General features: G+C 41.3%; 1 protein-coding gene and 1 pseudogene across 4 annotated transcripts in view; one reads left to right on the forward strand and one right to left on the reverse strand.

Annotated features, from left to right (window-relative positions):
- Positions 1-12,772, reverse strand: part of HYCC1 (hyccin PI4KA lipid kinase complex subunit 1) — a 216,770-nt gene that overhangs the window by 88,733 nt on the left and 115,265 nt on the right. The window lies entirely within an intron of this gene.
- LOC138439798 (COP9 signalosome complex subunit 8 pseudogene) lies at positions 3,810-6,443 on the forward strand (annotated as a pseudogene).

Raw genomic sequence — 12,772 nt, forward strand, 5'->3', positions numbered from 1 at the left:
AACACTGAGAAAGTCGGTAGGCTTGAAAGGTAAGTAGCAGCCAAAAATTAAGCTAGAACAAAACATTATAAAGAGAGATTATAAAGGCCATACTAGCCACACTAAGGTATGTAGATGAGCATTGTCCAACAGAGACTTCTGTAATGGTGAAAATGTTCTATATTTGTGTTGTCCAATAGGATAATCACAAGTGGCTATCCAGCACTTGAAATATGGCACAGCATGCACGCTAAGTCACTTAAATTGTGTCCAACCCTTCGTGACCCCATGGACCATGGCCCACCGGGATCCTCTATCCAAGGGATTCTCCAGGCAAGAGTACTGGAGTGGATTGCCATGCCTTTCTGCAGAAGATCTTCCCAATCCAGGGATCAAACTCCCATCTCTTAATCTCCTGCATTGGCAGGCAGGTTCTTTACCACTAGCACCACCAGAAGAAAAACGCAATTTTTTATCTGAATTTTAATAACTACCATATTGAACAGCTCAGGCTTAGCCTTTATTCTACAGGCAATCATGAACCAACAGAAGCTTATAATCATGTGAACAATACAATCAGTTTTCTTTTAGAGGGTGAGAATCTTAAAGACAGTGCCTGTCTCTCCTTTGACAGGAATCTTGTCACTAGATTTCTTGTCACTTTCACCTCCACTAGACCAGGGTACTGGAGAAGGCAATGGCAGCCCACTCCAGTACTCTTGCCTGGAAAATCCCATGGATGGAGGAGTCTGGTGGGCTGCAGTCCATGGGGTCGCTAAGAGTCGGACACGACTTCACTTTCCCTTTTCACTTTCATGCATTGGAGAAGGAAATGGCAACCCACTCCAGTATTCTTGCCTGGAGAATCCCAGGGACGGGCGAGCCTGGCGGGCTGCCATCTATGGGGTCACATAGAGTCAGACATGACTGAAGTGACTTAGCAGCAGCAGCAGCAGACCAGGGTACTAGCGGAGGACTGGCAGTATAATTTAGGCCGGCTGGGCCAGAGTCAGGGGAAGTGTTGGCTGAAGGAAGAGGGATAAGATCTGGAGAGTGTGTTGTACTCTAATATTCTCACAGAAGGCAAGCAGGCAGATCCCAGGAACTTGAATTCTGCCATCAAGTCCTGATAGCATAGAGAGTAGGAGAGAGAAGGGTCAGAGAGGGAAAGAAAGCCAAAGCCTCAGCTGGATCAAAAAACAGAGAGAGAGCAAGGCTGAGCAGAGGAGTACACACGCAATCAGTTTTACTGGCAATCAGCCCTATGGGACACTGGATATGCTGGCCTGATTTAAAGAGCCAGAGAGTCTGTTGGCAAGAAGGCCCAGTAGGAGCAGGGCAAGATTCCAGCAGAGACAATGTGCCAAACCACACCTTCGGAAATGGGAAATGGAGGCAAATACTTACTGACTTCCTGCACTATACGCAGAACCAACTTGTCAAGCATACAAAGGAATGTCAGAAGCTCATAGTATAGGTCTTTGGGTAACAAAGAGGCGAAAAGTAAAGCAAAGTTTCATCACTTGTCACAACAATAGGAGAGATGGCACAGACCAGTACATGACTGATTCATTGTTCAGCGCTAGGCAATAACTGCTGTGTGACTTCAGATTAGGGAGCAAGCTTTCCAGTTGAGAGTGGCTGGAGAAGGCAAAGCATCACAGGCGGAGGTAAAAACTGAGCCACGTCTTGAAAAATGGGCAGAAATTTGAATTTGGAAAGTGTGAGAAGGAAACTCTTGGAATTCCTGGAAAAGAGCCAGAAGAACGGAAAAACAAGCAGCCTACAGAAGACATGGGAAGCCTTTGAACTGGCCAGAGCCTGGCAAGCTAGGTTGGAGGAAGACAATAGAGTGCCTTGAAAGCCAACTCCAATGTTCAGATTCTGTCAGTTTGCCTGTAGCTTCCTGTCTGTTCCTTAGAGTTGCTTGGGATGACTTTCAAAAATAGAAATGCCCACATCAAATAAATCAGAAAACTGGGGTACAGGGCCTGGATATAGAGTTTATTTCAAAAGCTTTCCAAGTGAATCTAACATACTCCCAGGGTTGTAAACAGGGGAATGACATCATAACATTTCACTAACACTAACTCAAGATCGTACATAGGATGGATTGAGTGGCAAGAAACTGAGACTGCCCATATATATTTATATATTTGTTTCCTTTCTGCAAAAAGAGAGGAAGCAATTTATTGGCTGACTTCACTTCCTGTTTTACAGTGGTGAGATGATACAGAAGGCAATTTTAGTCACCGTCCCTCTAAGTCAGAGTAAAACCAAAACTCAAGTTTATGTTTGCGGTCCACTCTCCTGTCACAATTTGCGCATACAAAAACAATTTCCAACAGTAACACTCTGCAATTAACAGTTACACATAACCATTTATATTTTAGCAGCAAAGCACTAGGAAAATGCCCAAGAACATTCTGTTTCAAAAGGCTTTTAACCTCTTTATGAAAGTCAGCATATTCCAAACCTTAACTACCCATCTTTGCTAGTCTCTAGTGTCCACAGGCATAATTCTACACTATTAAAATGTTTTTACCTTCTTGCAAATAACTTTAGTAACTGCCAGTTGAACATTACAAAGTCAGTTGAACATTATATATTTTATGCTATTAAATTTCAGAAACTTGAAGAAAAATTTAGCTCAAATATATTTCTATTAAAGTTAGCTGTAAAACATCTGGGTAATATGACAACTTTCTTCCAGGTTTTTGAGATAGAGTTGACATATAGCATTGTGTAAGTTTAAGGTATGCGGCATGATAATTTGACATACACAGACTGTGAAATGATTACCACAATAAGATTAGTTAACACTTCTATTACTTCATAGTTAACTTTTTTTTCTTTTTGGCTGCTGTTATGAGAACATCTAGGATCTACCCCCTTAGCAACTTCTGAGTATACAATACAGTACTGTTAACTGTAGTCAGCATGCTGTACATTATATCCCAGAACTTATTCATCTCATAACTAGAAATTTGTACCCTTTGATCAGTAGTATCTCCCCATTTCCCCCAGTCTCTAGCCTTTGGTAACCACCAATCTATTCTTTGTTTCTATGTACCATGACTATTTTAAGTGAAAGTGCCGAAAGATTTTGCCTTGAAAAAAATATGAAGAACATGTCACATTAGTGGTAAGTATGTTAAAACATATTTTTTAAAAATTTAAAACAAAAAGAATGTGCTGAGAACTCATTGTCTTGCTGTGCCATGCCAGATTCCCCTTCTAAGAGTGCCTCCAGCAGGGGCCACAGGCATGATCCACCCCACACAACCCCCTTCTTAGAACTATGCTGGTCAAGGGAAGCCAGGCCTAGTGATGTGAACACTCCACCCAAACAGGGGTGGCGGTGACTACCTAAGCCCTTTCTCTTTCAAGAATATGAACTGGAAATGGGAAGAGAAAATCAATCATGTGATGGGTGCAGAAGCTAGGTGTAGAAAGAGGCCCTGAGAAGCCTTGAGAGGGGTAAGTTCTGAGTAAACTGAAGCCATCAGCAAGAGAAAAGACATAAAAAGTAGGGGATGAAGTAATTGGTAACAAAAGAGCAGTAGAAATAGAGACCAAGTAGAACATGTCACCATAATAAAGATGGGGACCAATGAAATTCTGCTATTGAGGGAACAATGAAATAACCCATTTTCCACTGCTGCCCTGAATCACTCCAATTTTCAGTGTTTGTGTTCAGCATCTGTAAGAACCAACTGTTTCCAGAGTCCTACAAGGTTCCCCTCTGCATCACCTAGGATATTCTAAGTAAATTGTGGGATCTGCACATATAAATGCTTGTATGAACCAATAAGCAGACTTCCAGAATCATGGATCAAGTGAAAGAAGCTGGATCAACTGCATTTTGCAAAGAGAATTTTATCCTCCAAGGTTGGTTCCAGGTTTTTCTAGGACTAAATCCTAGAAAGAAAACAATATTCTCTATAGCTTAAAAAAAATCATAAGCTAAAATTTCAATACCTTTGTAACAGATATTTTAAGGGGAAAAATCTTTTTTTCTCTTATCTTTTAACAGTAGAGCCAATCTTTTTCATATTTCTAAAAAGTCATATGAATAGGGGTGCAAAGCCTAATTATTAACTACTACCCTCAAGTGACTAGAAATAAAAAATATCCACATGTATCTTCTAAGACATTTTATTAACCAGTGTTTTCTAGAAGAATTATTGTTGAGGGGGTCTTGTTTTGCAGGTTTTATAAATCATGTTTCTGAAAAATATTTTATGACATGGGAAAAAGATGGGTACAAAACTCCAATATGACATAGTCACAATTGTGCAAATGTTCATGTCTTGGACATATGTCAGGGACACATAAGCATGGAGGAATTATGACTGAATTTCATTTGCTTCTTCATGTATGTTTTTAATTTACCAAATGTTCCATAATAAACAAGTGTTAGTTTTGCAACCAAAAAAAATGTACATTATTTTTATGGTGAAGAGGCAGCAGACTGGACATCACTTATTGTTAATTCTGCCCAAGCAAACCTGGTTAAACACTCTTTTACTCTTAGCCAGTGAATTATTCAAAATTCTTTAAAGTGCACTCATAAATGCCGCAGAGAAGCTCTTGTTATTGCTGACAAGCAAAAGACCCCATCAGTGCTTATTTAATAGAGACGCATAAACTTGTATGCAGATTTTCTTTTCCAAATGAGGTCCCAGAAAACACAGAAAATATATAGACAACTGTGACAAACACAGCTCCCAGAGGAAGCGGAAAGGTGTTGTGCCATCTTTGGTGACCCGCAATAGTAAAGAGGAACTTCAGAACACAGAATAAAGGAGAACCTGAAAAGACAGGAGTTTTCATCCTCTGTCTCCATGTGGTTGATAAATCTTTTTCAGGTTTTCACACCTATCCACATGTCCATACACCAACTGGAAACCTGATTTCTCTGCTTTCCAGCCTACTGCATTCATCAGATGCGTGTTTCAGTTGTATTCAGTCTAACACTTCATTGTGTATCAATTGTTCAACAATTGATTGAACAACTTTGTTCCCAAACTGTTTCTCATGTGTTAATCTCTCACCCAGAGAGTAGAGGCATCAACAGAGCCACACACTTCCTTGGTTCCCTTGCCCAGTGGTACCCTCAAAGCAATTTGAGAAGCACAAGTACTAGCTGAAGAGTAGATAAGTCTGGGAAGTTGAAGCCCAGCTGCAAGAAGGATAATAAAGAGAGCAGGAAGCGGCGCATCCCCAAAGAGTTTTGCCAGCTCGTTCACTCTGGTCTGTAATTCTTGAGTTAAGAGAGTCCAATGTAAGAATAATACTTCTATTTTTCAACTTTGCTCTCATTTACTTAGTCACTATCACCACACCCTGATATTTCTGCCAAAAAAAAAGTTCCAGTGAGCAAATTTTACATCATAACCAGTTTTCAGTAAGGACAAGCCCATCACCCTTTTTTCTTCCACCATCATACTAAAGTGACTCAGTCTTCTGTCAAGCTGTTCTCTCTTGATACCCATTATGTCAGCAAAAACAAGGAACACCTTCTCTAGACTTCTCTGTTTACTCGAGGCACATCCTCAGCACAGGCGTGGGACACATGTCCAGGCCCAGCACCCTTGTGTCTTTTAGAGGGTATCGTCCCCCAAAACCTCTACCTCTATGGTTTGTATCATGATACTAATCCTTAAAGTCACTCTCAAGGATTCTTTTCAAATTTGAATTACACCAGGAAGAGAAGAAATCACATTGGTCACAAATAAATTAGCGGAGTTTGGGGTCTAGCTCTGTGGGGAGGTACGGCGGCAGGACCAGCCAGGAAAACGCCAGTGGCAGTGATGGTGGCAAGTTCCTTTAGTTTCAGAAAGTTGCTAGATCAGTAGGAGAACTAGGAGCTTGAGACTTCAGGGGAAATTGTTACACCCCCAGTGTATGGTCAGCTTCTAAATTTATATCTGCTCCATCATAACATGAATAATACAGGAAACTTTTGAAAAAGGATACTACATGCTGTAAAACCTGCAAATTCTGAACTTGGTCAGTAGGACAAAGAATTTGGCAGAGAGATTTCTCCAGAATCTATTCCACTATCCAAGCTCACCAGTGGTCTGAGATGGTCCAGCCAACATGGAAGTGCTTAGAGATGTAACCTGGAGAGGAGCCTTCTCCCTGGTCTCTTGAACATACACATCTATCGTCATCACCTGCTATTTTGCAACCTTTGTTGGACTTCCAGTGTAAGAAGGTGTGAAAGGTATACTGGAGCAGGACGGCAGGCTGACGCCACCACAAGGATGGTCATGCCCAAAAAGCCACTTGCAGGGGCCCTGGATATTTCCTTTAACAGGTTTATTCCCTTATCACAGCCTGTCCCTGTTCCACCCATTCCCAGTGGGCAGCAGTTAGCCCGACTCCCTGACTATGTGGCTTTCCTTATCATTTATCATTCTGAGTTCAAGATCCACCTTCCAAATCCTGAATACTGACAAATAGAGGAATGTGAAGTGTTTATTTTCAATTTTATCGGATGGATTAAGTACCTTAGCATTCCTAAATATTTGATAAAATACCTATATAATATAATATATATATAATATAAACTAAATTATAATGGTTGTTGAAACAATTCTCATTTTTTAACAGTTGACAGGTTTGATGGAGCCCATCAGTATTATGCAGTCAGTTTATATTTCCTACTGACTCATAATATACTGCCTTCCTGCTTTGTGCAGAACAGCAGTTGTCAGTTATTTTTTTCCGCCCCAGCGCACAGCACACTCCCATCTGTACCACAGGTTGATAGCTGCACTGACAGTTTGAGGACTATCCCCAGGGGCAGTATCTGAATTGCTGAGGACCCTAATTCATCCTCTTTGGAGAATATGCTCTTTTCCTCTCACCTCCTGAGAATCACAAATATAAAACACTGAGAGCTGAGGAAGAAAAGATCATTTCCTTAGTAAAACAATTTGTTAACTTTGGATTTCTTTTTCTGAGAGTGTGACTACATCCATTGCTGGCAGCGGAGGACTTGCCATGAGAATGAGCTTAAAACATTCATGGGAAATATTCATTTGTATTATTTCCTTTCAGAAGAAGGAAAATGTATGGATGGAATGCATTATTTGGGAAAGAAGCTGTTAAGTGATACACTTTGTACAGTTGTCCTGCAGCCTATTGATTGTTTATATTTATCCCTTGGGTCAAGTTCTGTCTGCCCTTGGGAGAGATAATGAACAAATTTTCATTTTTGTGTGTGACAGCCCTCTGAATATTTGAAGTACAATATTTGAAATACAATATTTGATTATTGTATCTTCAGGCTTCCCTGGTGGATCAGACAGTAAAGAATCTCCCTGCAATTCAGGAAACCCGGGTTTGATCCCTGGGTCAGGAAGATCCCCTGGAGAAGGGAATGGTAATCCACTTCAGTATTCTTACCTAGAAAATTCCATGGACAGAGAAGCCTGGTGGGCTGCAGTCCATGGGGTTGCAAAGAGTCGGACACGACTGAACGACTAGCACATCACACTTCACTTCATTGTATCTTTAGGTTAAAACCACCTCACCTCCTAGTTCATTTAATCTGCATTTGTTCAATAAATATTCAATTTAATTCTTCAGCTAGCCTGTCTTCCTGTGAATGCATTCTAGTTTGTCATTGGTCATTATCTCTGTTAAAGTACAAATGTCTTAATTAAACAGAAATAAAATATGTAATGGTAAAAAAAAAAAAAAACTTAGCAGATATTGAGCATTCCCTGACCAAGTCCAGTGGTTAGGACTCTGCAAGAATATTGGAGTGGGTTGCCATGCCCTCTCCAGACGATCTTCCCAACCAAGGGATTGAACTCAGGTCTCCTATATTGCAGGCAGATTCTTTACCTTCTAGGACTCTGCACACTCATTGCGAATGGCCTGGGCAAATCCCTGGTTGGGGAACTAAGATTCTTTTAAGCCCCAGGGCGCAACCGAAAAAATAAAGATTATTTTATCCTATCTCTAAGAAAAAGAAGGCATTAGGAAAGACAATGGGGGAGGACAGATGGCAGGAATGTAGATATATGAGACTGAGACAGCATCTAGGAAGCTCCATGGGCAGTAAGATGTTATGTGGAGACAAGAAGAATCAGGATCATTGATGAAAATAAAATACACTAAAGGGGTCAAGGAGGGATAGGATATGTTGGCTTGGACCAGTCCTGCCAGCTCTGCAATTGCAATTTTGCTTTAATTGAGGTATAACATACATATAGAAAAACAGAGAAAACAAAAATACATTGCCTCAGTGGATTGTCATAGGTGAACAATGCAACCACTGATCCAGGTCAAAAAACTGACAACAATTCAGAAGCTCCCATGGGCCTGCTCCCAATCACCACTCACTCCTTCCTTCCCAAAGAAAACCTCCTTTAAAAAAAAAATTAATTTATTTATTTTAATTGGAGGCTAATTACTTTACAGTATTGTGGTGGTTTTTGCTGTAGTGAATCAGCTATGGGTGCACATGTGTTCCCCATCCTGAACCCCGCCTCCCACCTTCCTCCCCATCCCATCCCCAGGGATACCCCAGTGCATCAGCCCTGAGCACCCTGTCTAATGCATCAAACCTGGACCGGGGATCCACTTCACATGTGATAATATACACATTTCAATGCTACCCTCTCAAATCATCCCACCCTTGCCTTCTCCCACAGAGTCCAAAAGACTGTTCTTTACATCTGTGTCTCTTTTGCTGTCTCACATATAGGATCATCGTTACCATCTTTCTAAATTCTATATATATGCATTAGTATATTGTATTGGTGTTTTTCTTTCTGACTTACTTCACTCTGCATAATAGGCTCCAGTTTCATCCACCCCATTAGAACTGATTCAAATGCATTCTTTTTAATGGCTGAGTAATATTCCATTGTGTATATATACCACAGATTCCTTATGCATTCCTCTGCCGATGGACATCTAGGTTGCTTCCATGTCATGCTATTATAAACAGTGCTGTGATGAACATTGGGGTACATGTGTCTCTTTCAATTCTGGTTTCCTTGGTGTGTATGCCCAGCAGTGGGATTGCTGGGTTATATGGCAGTTCTATTTCCAGTTTTTTAAGGATTCTCCACATTGTTCTGCATAGTGGCTGTACTAGTTTGCAGTCCCACCAACAATGTAAGAGGGCTCCTTATTCTCCACACCCTCTCCAGCATTTATTGTTTGTAGACTGTTTGATAGCAGCCATTCTGACTGGAGTGAGATGGATAACCTCCGTTTTGACTCCTAATACTTTAATGTAGCTACGTATGCTTATTAAATTTGATATAAATGGAATCATACAGAATCTATACTCTGGAGTCTGGTGTTTTTTTTTTTTCCTCTCCATCTTGTTTGTGGGTTCCATGCATGTTTCTTGTTGTGATTATAGCTTATTCATTCTCATTGCTATATGGAATTCTACTATATGAATATGTCAAAATGTATCTGACAATTCTGCAGCTGATGGACATTTGGGTAGTTGTCAGAAGGTGGGCATCCCTGGTAGCTCAGCTGATAAAAACATCCTCATGCAATGCAGGAGAGCCCAGTTTGATTCTTAGGTCAGAAAGTTCCTCTGGAGAAGGGATAGGCTACCCACTCCAGTATTCTTGGGCTTCCCTGGTGGCTCAGATGGTAAAGAGTCTGTCTGCAATGTGGGAGACCTGTGTTCAATCCCTGGGTTGGGAAGATCCCCTGGAGGAGAACATGGCAACCCTCTCCAGTATTCTTGCCTGGAGAATCCACATGGACAGAGGAGCCTGGCAGGGTACAGTCCATGGGGTCACAAAGAGTCAGACACAACTGAGCGACTAAGCACAGCAGCACAGAAAGTGAGGGGGGAGGGTGCTATTACAAATAATGCTGCTGGAAAAAAAAATAATAATGCTGCTGGGAGCATTCTTATACTATGTGACTCTCAGAGCACAAGTATGTGTACTTTTGTGGTAAATACCCAGGAGTGGAACTTCTGGTTATCGGGTCAGCTTATGCTCGCCTTTACCGTGACACTATCAAATCATTTTCCTAAGTAAATGTATCATTTACATATCTAGCAGCGGAAAATGAGAATTCCAATTGTGCCACATCCTTGTCAATATTTGTATTACCAGCCTTTCAAATTCTAGCTCTTCTAGCAGATAGATAATGGTATCTCATTGTGGTTTTAATTTGCATCTCCTGAATAACTAATGCAGACCTTTCCATATTCAGCAATTTTAAAGAATCTCTGCCTGTCTGTTTCATTGCAAATCACTGCTCAGTCAAACTTGGATTCAGAATCAAAAATCTTTTTTCAGTTCAGATATGTTTGACATGTGGGTGTATGCCAAGTGGCTTCAGTCATGTCCGACTCTTTGTGACCCCATAGACTGTGGCCTGTCAGGCTCCTTTAGCTACAGGGTTTTCCAGACAAGATTATTGGAATGGGTTGCCATCCAGGGGATCTTCCTGACCCAGGGATTGAACCCACATATTTTATGTCTCCTACATTGGAAGGTGGGTTCTTTACCACTAGTGCCACCTAGGAAGCATATATTTGACAAATAACATTGTAAATTTAAGTTGTATAACATGTTAATTTGATATATTTTTATATTATAATATGATTACCATTGTAGCTATAGTTAGCACCTGTCATGTCACATAATTATTATTTCTTTCTTGCTGTTGAAATAATTTAGATCTAGACTTAGCAAGTTGGATGATTATAATACAATACTGTTGTCTATATTCCCCACACCATGCATCAGATCTCCAGGCCCTGTTTGTTGACTAGTTGCAAGATTGACAATCATTCATTGAGTCCCTACTCTGAATCTGAGACTACATGTGTTAGTTGCCTCCAATCACGTGGTCAGAAGATGGTGGTGGGAGGTTTTTCTGGACTATGTTATTTCTGGTCCAATCTGCTGGCTTAGCTCCAGTGTGTTTTTGCTGACATTCCAGGGAGAACATTACTGGAAGAAGAATATGCCAGCAGGGGCAGGGAAAGAGGAAAGGAGTTGAGTATAAACAGTGAAAACAGCTGGTTTTTCAAATTTTACAGCTTGAAAATAGTTGATGACAGTTCCCACAATGAAATAATTTAACCTATCAGCCATAAAATCAGATGATTATTAATATCGATACCTATTACACCAGTCCTCATGAGCAAGGGAAAGGTGAACTTTAACAGGTGTTTGATGCTATTGAGAAATAAAAATCTCCTAGAAAGATCTTTATTTGATTGACTCACAGGACAGGTTCTCTAAAAATGTGAGTGAACCTCTGGGAACAGGAGGTTTTTTGAAGGCCAAGGAAAAGTTTATCTGGCTCAACCTGTCACAGGTTGACTTGAGTGTATGAATGTACCACTCTGCATGTCCATCTTCGGTTGCTCAGTTGTGTCTGACTCTTGGGACCCCATGGACTGGAGCCCACCAGGCTCCTCTGTCCCTGTGATTTCCCAGGCAAGAATATTGGAGTGAGTTGCCATTTCCTTCTCCAGGGGATCTTCCTGACCCAGGGATTAGCAGCCGGATACTTTACCACTGTGCCACATGGGGAACCCTTACCATTGTAGGCTCTGTTTACAATTGGGATGCTGTCTATGTGGTGAAGAATGAGAATGTGGGGAAAGTATTTGGGAAGAGTAACATGTGAACAGGCTACATAACAACCTGGAACAGGTAGACATACCTTTGTTTAGCAGATCTGCTGAAGAATCAGTGAAAGGAAAACCTTAAAGGACAAAACAGGCCCCAAAGGCCAAGACAGTCTGAAACTCGAGAACATCTAAGGGGACACGTAGACCAGCTCCTGACTTAGCTGGTAACCAGTTTTTGATCAGGAGTGAAGGGGAGGAAGCAACCTGGGAAGGGGGAGTGAGCATGAAGCAACTTAAGGCAAAGGTCAACCATTTCCCAATTTTCCCTAAGGCTGACCCTGAAGTATTGAAACTTAAGTGGCCTGAATTCCCTGCCACTGAACCTAAAAACAGACCTGGCATTTTGGCCATCTTAATCACCCATTTAGATCTCTCTGGAACACTGACAGTGCATTTGGAAGGACAAGTTGACCAGGTGAGCCAGGTTTTTCTTAGCCACTCAGCTTACCCAAGGGCCTATAGTTGAGCTTAAATATAATCACATTTTCAATTCTATGCAATTTGCACTTTATCCAGGTGAATAACCTAGTGTTGGTGGCATATATCTGCCCAGAGATGAAATCTTCATCTCTCTTTTCCTTCTCCAGAAGACAGGAGAACTGAGAAACTAAATTTTGAGGGAGAAATAAGATAATGAGCAGGCCCAGAGGGTCTGAAGAATGCAGTGGCCAGGTGGAAAAGCTGCATTGTGGAATTAGAAGGCAGGACTGGGCTGAAACCTCATAGTGATCTTGGGTGGCTTTGAACAAGCTCTGTGGGTGTCAGCTTTCCTATCTGTAAAATGAAGGGATTGGACTCAGAGCTAAAAGTAAAATGTTCCTTTATTTGACATACTGGGGTCTTGCTCCAAGTTTTTACCCAGAAGTCAGACTGTGGGAAGAGATGCCTGGTTATTCCCCATTTTCTCCCCAAAGCCTTGTGTGCTGTGTTTTCAAAGAGGCTCTCACTACTCACGTTGCATCTCCTGCACTATTTTGCTCTCTGGTTCTGTCTGGTTTTGGCCAGTTGGAGATAAGCTGCAGGAGAACTGAGAGCTGAATGAGATAGAGAGAGAGTTTGTTTTTCCCCTACTCCTTCCTGCTTTGATGTGCTGGGTCCACAAGCCCAGCTTCTGTGGGGCACCTTTACTCTCTTTGCCCC

This window comes from Ovis canadensis, chromosome 4 (genome assembly GCF_042477335.2).
Source record: "Ovis canadensis isolate MfBH-ARS-UI-01 breed Bighorn chromosome 4, ARS-UI_OviCan_v2, whole genome shotgun sequence".
Lineage (NCBI taxonomy): Eukaryota > Metazoa > Chordata > Mammalia > Artiodactyla > Bovidae > Ovis > Ovis canadensis.